This window comes from Lithobates pipiens, unplaced genomic scaffold, assembly GCF_037356315.1.
Source record: "Lithobates pipiens isolate NorthernLeopardFrog02 unplaced genomic scaffold, aLitPip1_a1.2 Scaffold_66, whole genome shotgun sequence".
NCBI lineage: Eukaryota > Metazoa > Chordata > Amphibia > Anura > Ranidae > Lithobates > Lithobates pipiens.
Window position 1 is genome coordinate 444,714 of NW_027507888.1, and position 5,435 is coordinate 450,148.

General features: G+C 44.0%; 2 pseudogenes; both read left to right on the forward strand.

Moving 5' to 3' along the window:
* The first annotated feature begins 3,753 nt into the window (after positions 1-3,753).
* On the forward strand, positions 3,754-3,872 carry LOC143959001 (5S ribosomal RNA; annotated as a pseudogene).
* Positions 3,873-4,159: 287 nt separating this feature from the next.
* On the forward strand, positions 4,160-4,278 carry LOC143958959 (5S ribosomal RNA; annotated as a pseudogene).
* Positions 4,279-5,435: the final 1,157 nt, after the last annotated feature.

Sequence of the window (5,435 nt, forward strand, 5' to 3'; positions counted from 1 at the left end):
AACGTATTTGCCGACGATGTTATTTTATTCCTAACCTCCCCGTCACATTCCTTAATCAATGCCCACATAGTCCTTAACGAATTTCGTAAAATCTCCTATTATAAAGTTAATTTCACCAAATCACTAACTCTCCCTATACATGTCCCACCTGCTCTTCAAAATCGACTACAACTCCAATTCCCCTACTCATGGACTGCAGAACAAATAACTTATCTTGGCCTCCAAATTACCAAAGACCCCTCTAAATTAGCAGATACTAACTATCATGCCCTTATAAAGAAATTAACCTTACAAACCGCTCGACTTGCCAAATCCGAATTAACATGGTCTGGACGCCTAGCGTCTTTTAAGATGTTACTTCTTCCCCAAATCTTATACATCTTCCGCACCCTCCCAATACCCCTCAAGACCACCCATTTAAAAGCACTAGATTCCATACTGACAAAATATATCTAACTAAAAAAAAAACTGAGATGTACCACAGTCATATTAGCTAAACAAAGAGGGGCAGGGGGTATGGGGTTCCCAGTCCTGCTGGACTACTACCGTGCATCTCTGCTCACTCAACTTAGAACATGGTTCCTATGTGGAGCGGACATTCCGTGGTGCAAACTAGAACAGACCCTAAGCCCCACCAGAGATCTTTCTCACCTTCTTTTACTTGATAGTTGGAGCCATGTTCCTTTACAAAACTTACCCATGACCCTCCGGGCCTCATGAAAAGCTTGGAGGGATCTATGTGGTGCCTTAACCCCGTCGGATAAACAAATAGAAATACCAATACCCCTGGTTACAATTGAAGGTGCTATTCCAAACAGACTTATTAATTGGACGTCCAGGGGGATTACCCAGTTAAGTGATATGTTCCATAACGACTTCCTAAAAACATTCCCACAGCGGCAAGAACAATACGGTCTTCCAAGTAATGAAACGTTACACATATGATCAGATCTCCCATCTCTTAAAACCGTTAGGGGTTCATCATTTATATATTCAAGAAGCTGCTTGGAAATTTTTCACAGTCTCTGCTGCTACCCCAAAAGGGATCTCCATTTTTTTACACGCTTTTTCAACGCAAAACCACCTTTATTAAATCAGTACCATTTCAGAAATGGGAGACAGAAATGCAGACCACATTCACATCTCAACAATGGCAAAAAGCCCTAAACACTGTGTATAAATCATCAAAGTGTGTGAATCACTGGGAATTGACTCACAAAATCACATTGAGATGGTACTTGACTCCATACCGTCTTCATACGTTTTTTCCAGGTCATTCCTCTTTATGCTGGAGGGGATGTGGAGAGGTGAGTAAGGTTATGCACATCATGTGGACCTGTAAACATATAACTAGTTTTTGGAATGCTGTGTTTCGATTAATTTCCTCTATTACCGGGTTGATTACATATCCAAAGAACAGCTTGGCTCTATTTAATCTGGGAATTGAGGTATTTCCGCCAGATTTTCGCACGGTGGTTACACATATACTGATTGCGGCTAGATTACTTATTACTAGGAAGTGGAAAAGTGATGTTCCCAAAAACATTTCGGACATATATCCTATCATACAAACACACTACAAATGGGGAAGCCTTATGGGCTGTAAAATCAGGTTCCAAGAGACAGATTGATGGTAGGTGGAAATGCTGGCTGGAAAAATTTCCACAGTAGTCGTGAGATTATACTAGTAAATACTGAAGTTTGCCCAAAAGGGTGAGTCCATTACTTTCAAGAGATAAGGCAGGAAGTTATTTATGCTGTACCATAGCGGATATATACCTATAGGTCCATACTGGAGGTCCAAATTGGTAATATAATACTCTTCAGATTATATTTTGTTAGAGGATTTATTGCCAGACCACTTAAATCCCGGTCTTGGTTTTTCTCAGTTCTCTTTTTCTTTTTCTATGGTCTTCTTTTTCTTTCACCTTTTCTATATATCTGCTTTCCTAACTTAGAGGCGTATATATCCTTTTACGTGTAAAGGAAAGTCTGCAACTGTTAAGTACTACATTAATCACCTGTAAAAAATTTTAATCAATGCTGTTGACTATTGATCCAAATGTTCCATGTGTGATATATGTATACTGGCTCAAGATTTACTGCTGATTATTGATACTATCATGACATTATGGAATTTTATACACCTATAACGACCTCTTGTAACAAATATGTATGGAAATTTATACTTCTGTTATGTTCTGAAAATATTTCTAATAAAAACTAAACTGAAAAAAAAAAAAAAGAGGGTTGAAGGTGCCCAAAGAGATTGCCTATGGCCACATCACCCTGAAAGCGCACCATGTCATCTGATCTCGGAGACTAAGCAGTGGCGGTCCTGGTTAGTACTTGGATGGGAGACCACCTGGGAATACCAGGTGCTCTAGGAATTTTTTTTTTTTTTTTGCCGTTGACTTGTTTTTACTTTGTTTTCCATGGTGGCAGTCTTGGCGTTTGTCAAGAGGGTTGAGGGTGCCCAAAGAGATTGTCTATGGACTCATCACCCTGAAAGCGTCTGATCTCAGAGGCTAAGCAGATTCAGGACTTGTTAGTACCTGGATGGCAGACCGCCTGGGAATACCAGGTGCCATATGCTTCTTTTTTTTTTTGGCATTAGTTTGTTTTTTTCCCTTGTTTACCAAGGTGACCATCTTGACGTTTTTCAAGAGAGTTCAGGGTGCCCAAAGCTATTGCCTAAGGCCACATCTCCCTTAAAGCAACCGATCTTGTCTGATCTCGGAGGCTTAGCAGGGTCAGGCCTGGTTAGAACCTGGGTGGGAGACCCCCAGGAATACCATGTGCAGTAGGTTTCTTTTTTTTTTTGGCGTTGACTTGTTTTTTTCCTTTGTTTCCCAAGGTGACCATCTTGGCGTTTGTCAAGAGGGTTGAGGGTGCAGAAAGAGATTTCTTACAGCCACATCACCCTGAAAGTGCTCGATCTTGTCTGATCTCGGAGGCTGAGCAGCGTCTGAAATGGTTAGTAACAAACGGGAGACCTCCTGGGAATACCCAGTGCCACGGGCTTCTTTTTGTTTTTTGTTTTTTTTTTGGCGTTGACTTGGCGTTGAGGTGACCATCTTGGCGCTTGTCAAGAGGGTTGAGGGTGCCCAAAGAGATTGCCTATGGCCACGACACCCTGAAATCAACCGATCTTGTTTGATCTCAGAGGCTAAGCAGGGTCGGGCCTGGTTAGATCTGGATAGGAGACCCCCAGGAATACCATGTGCCGTAGGTTTGGCATCAACTTGTTTTTTTCCCTGGTTTCCCAAGGTGACCACTGTAGCGTTTGTCAAGAGGGCTGAGGCTGTCCAAAAAGATTGCCTATGGGCACATGACCCTGAAAGAACCTGATCTCAAAGGCTAAGCAGGGTTGGGCCTGGTTAGTAGCTGGATGGGAGACTGCCTGGGAATACCCATTGCCACATGCTTCTTTTTTTTTTTCTTTTTTTTGGCGTTGACTTGTTATTTCCCTTGTTTCCCAAGGTGACCATCTTGGCATTTTGTCAAGAGGGTTGAGCATGCGCAAAGTGGTTGCCTAAGACCACATCACCCTGAAAGCGACAAATCTCGTCTTATCTCAGAGGCTAAGCAGCATCGGGCCTGATTTATACCTAGTTGGGAGACCGCCTGGGAATACCAGGTGCCGTAAATATTATTATTATTTTTTTTTGGTGTTGACTTGTTTTTTTCTCTTGTTTCCCAAGGTGACAATGTTGGTGTTTGTCAAGAGGGTTGAGGGTGCCCAAAGCAATTGCCTATGGGCACATCACCCTGAAAACACCCCATCTCATCCGATCTCGGAGGTTATGCAGGGTCGAGCCTGGTTAGTACCTGGATGGGAGACCGCCTGGGAATACCAGGTGCCGTAGGTTTATTTTTTTGGTGTTGACTTGTTTTTTTCCCTTGTTTCCCAAGGTGACAATCTTGGCATTTGTCAAGAGGGTTGAGGGTGCCCAAAGAGATTGTCTACGGGCACATCACCCTAAAAGCGCCCCATCTCACCGCATATCTGAGGAGAAGTAGGGGCGGGCCGGGTTAGTACGCAGATGGGAGAGCGCCTGGGAATACTAGGTGATGTAGGTTTCTTTTCTTTTTTTCTCTTTTTACCCATGGATACCATCTTGGCATTTGTCAAGAGGGTTGAAGTTGCACAAAGATTGCCTACGGCCACATCACCCTGAAAGCGCACCATCTCATCTGATCTCGGAGACTAAGCAGTGGTGGGCCTGGTTAGTACTTGGATGGGAGACCGCCTGGGAATATCAGGTGCTATAGGCTTCTTTTTTTTTTCTTTTTGGCATTGACTTGTTTTTTTCCCTTGTTTCTCAAGGTGACCAGCTTGGCGTTTGTCAAAAAGGGTTGAGGATACCCAAAGAGATTGCATACAGCCATATCACTGTGAAAGCGCCCAATCTCATCTGATCTCGGAGGCTAAGCATGGTCGAGCCTAGTGATCATCTTTGCGTTTGTCAAGAGGGATGAGGTTGCCTATAGAGATTGCCCATGGGTAGGGTCGGGCCTGGTAAGTACCTGGATGGGAGATCACCTAGGAATACAAGGTGCTGTAGGCTTCCTTTTTTTTTCATTTGGGCGTTGACTTGTTTTTTCCCTTGTTTCCCCAAAGTGCATTTTGGCATTTGTCAAGGGGGTTGACGGTGCCCAAAAAGATTGGCTACGGCCACATCACCTTGAAAGCGCCCCATCTTGTCTCACCTCAGAGGCTAAGCAGGGGCTGAGCCTGGTTAATACCTGGATGGCAGACCGCCTGGGAATACCAGGTGCCGTAGGCTTATTTTTTTTTGCGTTTACTTGTTTTTTTCCCTCGTTTCCCAAGGTGACTATATTGGCGTTTGTCAAGATGGTTGAGGGTGTCTGAAGAAATTGACTATGGCCACATCACCCTCAAAGTGACTAATCTCGGAGGCTAAGCATGGTCAGGCCTGGTTAGTACCCGGATGAGAGACTGCCTGGGAATACCAGGTGCCATAGGCTTCTCTTTTTTTTCTTTTTTTGGCTTTTTTTTTCAAGAGGGTTCAGGGTGCCCAAAGCGATTGCCCATGGCCACATCTCCCTGAAAGCAACTAATCTCATCTGATCTCGGATGCTTAGCAGGGTTGGGCCTGGTTAGAACCTGGATGGGAGACACCCTAGGAATACCAAGTGCTGTAGGTTTCTTTTTTTTTGTTGTTGACTTGTTTTTTTCCCTTGTTTCCTAAGGTGACCATCTTGGCGTTTGTCAAGAGGGTTGAGGGTGCCGAAAGACATTGCCTATGGGAACATGACCCTGAAAGCCCCTGATCTCGGAGGCTTAGCAGGGTCGGGCTTGGCTAGAACCTGGATGGGGAGACCCCCTGGGATTATCAAGTGCCGTAGGTTTCTTTTTTTTTTTCTTTGGCGACGATTAGTTTTTTTCACTTGTTTCCCAAGGTGACCAT